We start from the raw sequence: 12,542 nt of genomic DNA on the forward strand, positions 1-12,542 counted from the left end.
ATCTCCTTTCACATGTTATCTTCTGATTGGGGGCACTATATTCCTTGGAGATCTTGTCTTGTCTATCCTCCCTTGTCATTGGTATCTAGCTCTAGGCTATCCTCATGCAAACCCAATGTCATCTCTTTATATCCATCATAATCCAAGCTATCTAACATCCTATCCAACCATCTCATCCTGCTCCTCTACCTATCCTTGGTCACAAAATCTCTCATCATCATTGGATGCATCCTGCCAAATCCATATCTTTCGCTATCACCCCACCCTTAGCTTTCACATCTTGCACAACATCGAACCATCCCACTATCCTATCATCCTGAGCTTTTGCCTGCTTGTAACTATCTTGGTTAGCTTCAACTTGTAAATATCTTGGTCCATCAGCTTGTACATCCTCTTTAGCTTAGTACCATTGTATCTATCCAGCTTTTGTGTCAGTTCCTCCTTGATCAGCATCTTGCACACATCGCACATCTTGGTTAGCTATTCCAATGCATCCTTTAGCTAGATCTCCTGTCACCAAAGTGTTATCCTTCTTAGTTCAGCTTGCTAGATGCATCACTCACCCAGATCCATCAACTTAGGTGCTCTCCGATAGATCCTTGTAGGATATAGCTTTCCTCATGTCTGATCTTGGTCTGTTAGTACCTTGTCCTACCCATCTCGTTGGCAAATGGTTCTCTTTTGGATTTTCACTTTCTTTTGATTTGGAATCTTCCCTTTTGGGTCTTGAAGTATCTTTTCCAAGCAATCTTTTTGTTCCCTCCTCAAGGTTGCCACAATCTTCCATATCATGGTATGCTACGAATGGGGCACTCTGAGTGTACAGTTTTGATCAAGTCTTTCATTTGTTTCTTTTTTGCTTATGGGTTATCTAGTGTCAGTTTCACACTATTTCCTCCGAGTTTCATGTGTGATGCTGGGGCAATCCTTGTGTGTTTGTTTCAAGTTAGTCTGTCAGTCCTCTAGATGGTTGGTGACACGGCCTTGATGTTCTTGGTAACCTTGGCAATTAACCAACAGTCCTATAGCAAATCTAATGCTCAACTACATGGTGGTACTTCTCTTTGAAGTATACCCCTGCTCAAAAAAGCTTCAATGGTTTCCCTTCATCTCCATTATCCCCCATCCATATCCAGCATCCACCTCTCCTACCCCAGCTTATGCATCAGTATCTCTTTGAATCACTCCTCACCTTTAGCTTTAGGGATCCACAATCCTAGTCTTAGGGATCCACCAATCCAAATCAATCCACCAAGCCTCATCTTTCGAGATCCACAATCCTAGTCCTAGGGATCTCTGAAACCCATCTTCCACCAATCTAACTCTTTGAAATCCTGTTGCATCAGCTTTTTAATCCCCTCATCCATCTCCCCGTCTTGGATTCCTTTTATAGCGCTCTGCTCCTTGATCCTTTGTAATCCCTGAGATCTTAAGCTTGCTTCCTCTTGTGCCTCTGATTCTCCCTTTATCATTCTCCCATAGTGAGAGTTTGAGCTAATTAAACCTCTTCTCTTAAGCCAATCTGAGTCTTCTTGCTCATCTCGAATTCTTGTACTTTTCAAGAAGTTGTCGAGCCTCGCTTTCTCTCCTCGCCGCCTTCTTGAGGGGGCATCTTGCAGTCCATTCTCTCCTCTTCTGCTCTAGCCTTGGGCATCTTATTTTCTTATCTTTGATGCCATGCCACTTGTGGCATCTCATCAAAGAGGGGAAAAATGTAGACACCTAAAAATCCTTTAGAAAATAATATTTTTATTTTCTAAAAAAATATTCTTGATGACATCATCATTTATTAATTAATTAATTTATTTTTATGCCATTAAATCCCTTTATCTTAATTAAAAATATTTAATTAAGGAATCCCTCCCAAAAATGTTTAAATCTTATTTAAACATTATTTCTTTATTTATTAATTATTTAATTAATAAATTGACCAAAAAACCCAAAATAAATAAAAAATTTATTTTTTGCCCAAAATTTGGCCAATTTCCTTAAGACCACTAACCTCTTCCAAAATCTTCTAATCCTTCTTTAATTTTGATTAAAGGCTAATCCCATCATTTCCTACCCCCTAATCCCAACTCAAAATATTTAATTAAGATTAAATATTAATCCTCATGTTTATTAATTTTTTTTTAATAAATATCTCCTCAACCCAAACCCTTGAAATAAATAAAACTTTATTTATTTCCTAAAAATCTAATTTATCCTCATCCTAAGAAGTTCTAGACTCTTCTAGAAAGTCTTCATCCTCATCCTAGGAAGTTCTAGACTATTCTAGAAAGTCTTTATCCTCATCCAAAGTATAGACTCTTCTAGAAGATGTCTTTAAACCTAATCCTAATCCCCTCCTAACCTTGTCACATTCCCTAGACATGGGTTAAAACTTACTGACCCAAGCCAAAGTTAACAAATATCTCCTTCTTCACCCACCCTCATTAAATGCCATCCACTTGCCTATCCCTAAGCTAATCCTAAACCATCCTAATCCATCCTCTAATCATTTGCACAAGCCTAAGCAAGCTTAAAACCTTCCTAATCAAGCCCAAGTAGAAATTCCTCTCATCTCCCTCAAAATATCCCAACCATAAAACTTTATGAAGCCCATTAGGCCATAAATGACTCTTTCAAAGCCCTTTCTTTGATCTTACAAGCCATTATAAGGGTCTTTATGAAGATTTTATCCCTTGAGCCTCCTTTGCTGACTCATCCTTCCCCTTTCCTCCATCCTCTCACCTTGTGACATGTGTCACTCCCTGATTGGCTACAAGGAAGCACAATCCATGTGCTCTCCTCTCATGCAATCGGAGCCCTCCATGAGCTTTTCCCCATCCTTGCATCCTAGCCCATGATCCCTCAAGCCCTTTGCCCATTTAAAGAATCCTCTCCCAAGCCATTTTAACACAATCCATGAAGTAAAGTCATAATGCCATTTAAGAAGCCATTTTACATCAAAACCATACACTCACACCCAAATTCCAACTCCATTTGAAGCCCTTTTTGAAGCATAAAGCTTGAGCATACATCCTATCTATTTAGACAAAGCTACTCAACAAGAGAGCTTCTCATTGAGAGAGCCCATTAATGGCTCATATTCTCAATTAAGAGCTCATCTTAGTCTATTTTGAAGTTTATGAATTTTGTTTAGTTTGTAGAAGCTTTATTTAAATTTGGTTTCTATTAGCATACTAACATTGCTCATATACAGTTGGGACCCTACTGAACTTAAGGCTTGAAATTGTCTAAAGGTGGAAAAAATTAGTATGTAGACTCTCACTCACCTCCCCAAATGGTGGGTGTATTGTCTACCTATTATTGATGTGGACTAGAAGTTGTGTACTAGTTTGTTTCTAACGATCTTTCTCAACTTTGTTGTACATGTTGGAATATTTAGGAAATGAAAGATGTTGAGGCAGGGGGTAAATTTGTATCCAAACAAAATGTTGAGAGCCAATCATATAGGTGGGGTTGTTCATGCATTCTCTAGCAATAGCCCACTTAGCACAATCATCATTTTCATCAATGCATTCATCAGAAGTGCCCATTTTAATGAAGTCATATGCCTTCACATGTATCCATTTTGTAGCAAACCACTTCTCTCCTTCTATAAAAGGACAACTTCCATGTAGACTATTTTCGTCAGCTATCCCATTTGGTAGAAGATTGAAGAACATAATAGCATCACCTTTTCTTGGCTTTACTGTATTAAAAAAACAACATGAATTTCATTTTTCACTTGTACTACAATCATCTCATAGATCATTTTAGTTTTGACTATGAATTAGAAAATAAATTATATTGATAAAAATAAAGAATATAAGCTTCACTTCATATTTCACCCTTAAGATTATTAAATGTAAACATGAATTCTTAGTCAATGTTAATTTGGAAAACAAAAATAATTCCAAAGTATTTATACCTAAATATCCACCTTTGGCACATTCTGACCAAGAATTGTCTTTTAATTGGTCATCACTTTCATGACTACTCAACAAAGATAACTAAATAATATTTATAAGAGCTCACTTACATTTTAGGATATGGATTAACCACATAAAGTGGGTGTTTGATGCAAAGAAACTAACCTTTGAATAGGGAAAAATAGTCTTACCCCCCTTGATCACATCTGATAAATACATGAGCACTGTGGCAGTTCTATGACCACCCACCTCTTTGTTAAACTTATCATGGAAAAAATCAACATGAGGTTCATATTTCTGGCCATTTTCATAATGTAAAATCCGTATTGCCTCGCCATTCTCTAAAAACACCAATAAAAGAAATATTAATGAAATAAATTTACAAACAAGATCTTTTATAGTATTGGAAAAATTATGGCTTACATTTTAATGAGTTCACTTCATGATGGAAATCTTGGTTAAATAAAGTGGCAAGGGCCTAGCCTAAACCAATAAAATTACATTCAATGAAACTAGTTAATGAATTTCTTTTTTCATAAGTTGTACAAGAATTTACAATGTTATAAAAATGGAACAACATTTTGTAATCATCATTAGAGTGATACAAGTTCTCTAAAAGAATATTTACCAATACATCATGAATTAGACTTAGGTTACTACCATTTTTCAACATGTTATTACCTTTTGGAAGAAAGGTCCAAGGCTACTATTCTATCTTCAATCCTTGCAACAATGTCATCCTAATAAAAATGTACAAGCAATGCTAATGAAAAACTTTTGTAGAGGACTAAATGTAAGCTAGGAAAGATCTACTTATTACATGATCTTAATCAATATAATATATAATATGGATGTTTAGTAAAGCCCAAGTGCCTGCTTAAAATTTCATCCAACTAATTTATAATGAATAGTCTCATGTTTTTCTACATTTTAAAATCAGGCTTTGATTGATGGATGAGCCCAACATACCTAAGATTTATTTAAGAACATTCCTGAGCTTGTTCAAATCTCACTCATAATACTCTTCCCTAATTCATTATCTGCCATGATTGATTTCTCTAACTTGTCTCTTTCCTGAAGTTAACATTCCCGACTATAAGGAAATATTTAATAGTGCAAAGGTTAGACCTTAGCCCCCTTACTAGACTGCTTAACTAATGAAAAGTATAAAATTAACCAAAAAAAACCAATGTCACAATAAACAAAAACAAACACAAAAACAATTAACCAACTCACACATTATGATTCATACTAAACAAGAGGCTTCTTCCAAGTCTTTGGAATTTGGTGGGGTCTCCAGTAAGCTAGGGATTGATTCTTTGTTAATGTAGTAGTGCTTAATACTAGATTTTGTTAGTATATTTATTTTATTTAATCACAGTTACAATTTTAATTCTAATTGGTCATCCATACATGTATGACACTTGTTCATTCAAGTAGTCACCATTTAGGATTTTCTTAAAGTAGATTTTTTCATTTCATTTTGATAGCTCATCTTAGGTTCATGGGAGTGGACTCATGACCACTCATTCAGTATTGGGTTTGCCTTTTGATTAGATCCAATTACTCTTGTCATATGCACTCTCCTCCTTTAATTCTTTAATCCATGGATGTCATTTAGGCTCATTTCATTATTGTGCTTCTTATTATCTCTTTACATCTTGTAGGTTTTTATATTTTTTTTTTTCTTTATGATCATGGTTTAGGTCTAATTTTGTTTCCATACTTTGTAAAAGATGGGATCTTTACTTTAGTTTCTTATGTTTCTTTTGTTTCAATAATAGATATGAAATATAATTAGAATAAATAAACTTCATACAATTAAATTCGCTAAAAAATTAATCAAAGTGGGTTTAACCATGGACAAAATTCTATAGTTAAGTGAGTTCTAAGTTGAAGTAGTACTAGGATGAGTGCCCTCAGTCAAAGTCCTAGGGCTTTACTAGATAGATTAGTGCCAATCGCTACTCGTGAAACATAGATCAATGAATTTGACTAAAAAACTACAAAATTAAATCATAATAGAAATATTACAAAAAAAAAGCCTCTAAATAAAGATCCCCTCTCAATTTCAAACCCCTATAGAAATAAGACAATGTTATAGATTTATATTATCCTACTCTACAAGGGTTTTAACAAAATGACCAAAAATTAATTTATAAAAACAATTGAGCTGAACTAAACCCTTATTCAAAACTCTAAATTTTTCTTTTAAACACATTGACACAACAATGACATTCCCTTTATAGTCTTAGATGATTTAACAAGAGAAATGGCTACTTTCTTTTGCATGAGCATTAGGTAAATGAAATTAAATCCCATTAAATTGAGTTAGTGGACATAAAGTGTTATAATGAAAGGGAAGTGTAATTACCATTATGTAGAATGACAATCCAACAATAAGGCAACTGATATTCCTCTTGCAACAATCTAAAGAAAGTTTTCTTTATTATTGTTCAAATTAATACACAGTAAATGTCCTTATAATAGTCTATATTTAGGACCTAACTCATACCATTAGAAGTGGTCTCCTACTAGATTCGTCCATCAATAATGCACCTACTACTATCTTTGGCACCTGCCAAGCACCACTTTCTAATTAATAAGATAAATGTGTTTGATCATTAAGAGAAACTAAATAAGATATCCTTATCTGAAATTGACCATTGTTGGCACCTAAACTATAGCAATCACAACTGATGTTGTCTAACCCGAAGAATAGCCTACAACGAAGTCCAAATTAATTATATTACATTAAAGTCCAAAATTCTTTTGACCTCTTATGAATTGCTTCTACCTATAGTTTCAAATTGATATTACTTTTTATGATCTTGTTGTTTCCCTATTGTATGGGTTTGAACCCTATCCCATTTTATCTAATCAGAACAAATATATTACATCTAAAATAGAAAAGAACACATTTATATCAGTAGAAATGAAAGAGAAACATCTAATATCCTAACATAGCTTCTCACTAGAAGCCTCAAAGATTGCTTTGGCATAAAATATAACAGCATTGATTCCACCAATTTGTTGGCATACCACTAGGCCAACACCAATCTGATATAGAAAATACAATTGTTAAGTTATAAAGAATGACTAGATAAATAATTAAGATTCAACAAATAAAATTTCATCAAGTACAATACATATTATGAAGTTGTAAATGATGAATGGATTATTGGAAGGAACTGTGGATGAGTAGGTAAATTATGAAGAACCAACAAATTGTTGAGTATATTGCTTACAATGACAACAAGAGCATAGTTTATGTGAAACAAATCAAGTATTTTGGTCTTGGGCAGATTTTTCAACTCCTCTATATATTCCTATATAATATATTCAATAGATTGATAACCTAATATTAGCAACAATCAACTATTTTTTTTAATGTCTTCATTGGAACTGATTAGCTCCAAAGTTTTACTCAAATTTTAGCTTAAATTGAAATTGGAAACTGACCTAGTTGATACAGGTGAATGAAAAATATATATATTTCTAGAATAGACAAAGATACACACCAAGATTTCAGTTCCTTCATATCACACATCACATTGACTTCCCTTAAGAGCTTGGAATGCTTCTTTAAAATCTTTATCACGGCCAATCTTTTCTTGGAATGCATTGACAACAAATGTATTAGAAAGAGCACCACATTTTGAACATGTAGGGTTTTTTAAATCAGATATTGTATAGTTCTTAGATGGTCATTTTAAAACATCTCACATTAATATGAAAATTGAGGGTGGAAAATAAGACAATTTTGAATATTTAATACTTTTAGTTTAGAAAATGAGTCATAAATTATTTTCTTCTAGTAAAAGAATACTTTGACTTAAGAAAATAACTACACAATATTAAAACATGACATCATGCTTTAAAAACTAAAAAGGTACCTGTAACGAAGAACTTCACTTGGACTTGCTAATTGGTTTTCACTATTAACTATAAGCTTATCTTTAAAGTTTGAGCTTCACTTGGTTTCGAGAATAGTTTAATATTCTCTACTAAACAAGGCCAACCATGTGAAGGTGGAAGCTCATTTGGCCCCTCCCTCCCCAACATCACTCTAAATTCCCCATTAACATTTAATAACATTCATTCATTCATCCATTTTTAAAATATAACATTCAATCATTATAATCACATGATAACATTCATTAACAAATAAAATTCATTAACATACAACATTCAAGAGTAATTCATTCATGAATAATTCATTAGCACAATATTCATTGACACCCAACATTCATGAATAAGTCATTAACATATAAAATTCATTAACACACAATAATCATTTCTTTTTGGCTTTTTTGTTGTTTTTTTTTCATGAAATTTCTAAGAGGGATATCAATGTCCTCGTCGTCCCCTTCCTCTACTAGTTCTAATGCATGTCTCCTCCTCATCCATTAAGGAACATCATGAGGCTGCTGCACCAAAGGGGGGTCTGCTTAAATAAAAAGTACTTCATGAGTTAAATTCACACAATTTTATATTAGTGAATTATGAGTTTTTATTTAACTAAAAGAACTATAGATCAAAAAATTAATTTAAAAGAACAAAACACAGATTTTTGTTACCTGAATGTGTGACATGAGCTACCTACTCATCAGTCTGAACATCCTCTGGCACTCATTCATCAGCATGACATGATTGATCTATATCCTCTAAAATATACACGAAAAGGTTACACCAAGTTCAATTAAATATGTTAAATTGTATTAATAATTACATAATTAGTTTTAAATAGAAAATGAGCACCTCCATGGACAGTATGAGGCACATCAGGGGCTTCATGATGTGGCATATGATCTGTGTTATGATTAACAGGCTACATTGCAATGTCATGCACATTATTATCAAATAGATTGTTGCTCAAGTATTCAATTTCTAATATATTTTTTGGCATATTTACCTGTGCACATGATGCAGGAGACTTTTCGATTGGGGCAATGGAAGCTTGCTATAGGTGTTCAACCACAACTAGTTAGCCTTGATTGAAGGCAATTCTTTTGTATTCTTTTGTGGCCTCCAGATTAAAATCAGCACCTTGCATTTTATTTGCATTTTTTTATTAATTAACAAAATTATTTGCATTTTATAAATATTTTTTCTCTACAATTCATTTATTGCTACTTACAACTCATGCTTTGATTTTAGAATATCCCCTAGAGCCAAGTTTGTGCTGCCCAACCTTTTCTAGCTTGGCCTTTGTTGCCTTTGATGTGTCCTACAACCTACTAAAAGTTTGAAATATGTTAGATGATATAGATATAAAGATCAGTACTAATTAGTGCATTATTACATTAATGTACTAGTAGTTAATACTATTGCATACCTTCTTGCACTTGTTGGTGTATTTTCTCTTCGATCATCTACCCCTTTCTCCTTTGCATCCAAAATGAACTCATTCCATTCTCTCACTATAATAAAGGGAGGATGCTCGTACTTCAGGTTTAGGATGAGACTCTTTCTATATGAGTCCCTCACAACCTTAAGATGTTTGCAAGCTTTTTGTAACATTTTCTTATGATCAAAAATATTTTTACCAAACTCATGCTCTAAATCTTTGATGAGCTAATCTTTTAATTTTTGATCTTGAAAGTTCCACCTTTTAAGAAAAAACACAAAATTGTTAGATATAACTAGTAAAAGAAAAGACCTAAATGAAAGGAAAAATGTTGCACCAATTAATGATATGAAAAAAAAAATAGTGGGATGAAATTAGTTCACTTATGATGTTCCACCTTATACATATGGTGGGCCCGGATATTTGTAGTGTGAGGTCATAAAGCTTCCTATAAAATGTATCATTTCTTGCAAAAAATGTCATGGGATAATCAATCCAAAGGTTCTTATGAATAGGTAAATGCATATTACAATATAAAAAATAATTATTTAAAGTACCTAGAATCTTAGGACATTTTAAAGGCATCAATTCATCATTGAGGAAATGATGGTGAATTATCACCAATACTTGCACTATGATCTGTCTCTAGCGTAGTAGATGGTGCATCTCCTAGCACAAAAAAAAATAATCCACTATGTGATGCACCCAAGATAAAAGTAAAAATTATCAACTCATAATTAACACAAAACCAAATATAGCAAAACAAGGATTTACCAGTTGGACATCCCCTTGTTGCCGACATTGCAGTTGGTAATCTCGTATGGATGTCTGTCAACCTCCTAAGAGTCCCCTGCACTTGATGACTTGAACAATATATCATTAGCAAAGACATTCTAAAATAATAAAAGTAAGAGTTAACTTAAGAATTTTTTGAATTTTCAAAATAAAAATTCCTTGTAACTTGTCAACTAAAAGATTATTTTACCAGTGGTAGTTGGAGGTCTGCTATTAATGCCCTCACTACATTGTCCTTGACCAGGTTCTGGATCAATTGCAAAAAAATCCTATAAGAAGAACACATATTACATATTTTACTTCACAACATAATAGATTATAAAATATAAATCTTTATTGAACTTTTGTTATAACTAAAGATTCATTACTGCTTACTTCATAATATCGAGCTTGCGCTTTCAAATCAAATAGCCTCTTCATCATCTGCTCGGATGGAATATTTGCTTCATCCAAAGTTCTCTTTATTTCTAAATTAATTTTTAAATTTTTTTTGTTCAACATTATTGTTACATTGGGAGTTTCTGCAATATCGTCATTAGAAGGGGTAGTTAGTGGCTCTATAGTTATTGCAGGTGCTTTTCCCTTATCCTAAACATCAGATTATGAGAGGAATATCAGTAAAACTATCATAAAAACTCAAAAACCATAGATAAAATAACGTAATAATATAAAATTTTTCAATTATCTAAATTTTACAATTTCAATAAGGTTTACCCTTGCTAAAGAATGGGTGGGAGCAACATCCTCGTGGCCTCTATCATCTATTGGATCCATATCATCTTGTCACAAAGATTAAACATAAAAACTTCAACTAACTGAAAGCAATAGACAACAAAAATAAACTTATTAAAAAAATGGTATATAGTACTTACAACCCACATGATAGTAACTTTGTTTGTATCTATGCGATTTAAATGGTAATCTATTAGTAGTTCTTCCCCTACACTTATTGATTTTATTGCATAAACAAAAACTTCATTCCCCTCATGCGCCTCAAATATGCAATTGGGTTGCTTACTAGTTGAGGAAGGTTGCATACTATTTATAAAACCTGCAATATTACCTATAGCTTTTGGTCTCCCATGAATGTACATAGAAAATCTTTTACTTTGATCATTTTCTTTCTATTATATATAATTAGCTGATAGTGCATACCTACACATACTTTTTTTTATATTGAACAATCTACATCCAATCACTGTAATTGTAACATGGATTGACATACTTGAACAATTTGACAACTTTTTTGTAACATACCTTTATCACATCCATTGAAAATAGGCCCAAACCATGTAATGAGGATGGAGCAATGTGATATATCCTCTCATTAACACAAAAATCTGTGTTAATTGGAGGTAGCTCATTGGGTACCCATTCTTTCTCAATGTGTGTGTACCAAACAGTCACCTTGATATTGCCTTTGGTCTCATTATCATAAGAACATGACCCCCCATTAGCAAAGAAAAATTTCATGTGTTTATCAATTTTTTTTCTAATCTTTTGACCTCTATTTGATCTCCCTATTTTAGTTGTACTACATGTAGAGCTTTCATCTACCATTTCCTCATTTCCCTCATTTGATGTAGATAGATCTGAAAAGTACCTATTTGGTGGCACCTGCAATCCATCAAATCAAAATTTGATAATATTTAAATGATATATATAGAATAATCAAGTCGTGACTCATATGTGTAGTTCGTCCTTGTCTATACATGAGAGATATAAAATGTAGTAAGTTGAAAGTGATTATACAATTATATTTCTATACAGACCTTCTTTGTCTATATATACATTATATGATTACATAATATGTCTATTCATAACATATGTGGTCAATGATAAACAAGAAGAATATAAGAAAATTATGTCTATTTATTGACTTATACCTACTGATCCATGTCATTGTGCATGATCCAGGCCAAAGGGGTGATGATGTCTGTAGTTAATTGATTGTTTGCAAAAAGGGTGATAATCAGACACAATATAAACAATGGTAATTATAAATAACATATGGTGTAATCATTAGAATTGAACACAATAAATATGTAATCATATTTCCTTCATATGTTAATCATTTATCTTAAGTTAGCTAAAAATTACATGATAAGCGTATGCTACAAATAACTCAGAAGAAAACATGAACAATATGCAACATCATAAACATGAACAAATTTACCTTATATATGGAATGCAAGATCATCAATAGAAGGGGTGACGATGTCTGTAGTCAATTGATTGTTTGCAAAAAGGGTGATAATCAGACACAATATAAACAATGTTAATTATAAATAACATATGTTGTAATCATTAGAATTGAACACAATAAATATGTAATCATATTTCCTAGATATGTTAATCATTTATCTTAAGTTAGCTAAAAATTGCATGATACGCATATGGTACAAATAACTTAGAAGACAACATGAACAATATGCAACATCGTAAACATGAACTAATTTATCTTAAATATGGAATGCAAG

General features: G+C 32.6%; 1 pseudogene; it reads right to left on the minus strand.

Annotated features, from left to right (window-relative positions):
• Window positions 1–3,347: 3,347 nt before the first annotated feature.
• Window positions 3,348–10,485, minus strand: LOC149570397 (putative prolyl 4-hydroxylase 7; annotated as a pseudogene).
• Window positions 10,486–12,542: the final 2,057 nt, after the last annotated feature.

Source organism: Cupressus sempervirens, chromosome 3, assembly GCF_028749045.1.
Source record: "Cupressus sempervirens isolate cs-2001-9-10 chromosome 3, ASM2874904v1, whole genome shotgun sequence".
Lineage (NCBI taxonomy): Eukaryota > Viridiplantae > Streptophyta > Pinopsida > Cupressales > Cupressaceae > Cupressus > Cupressus sempervirens.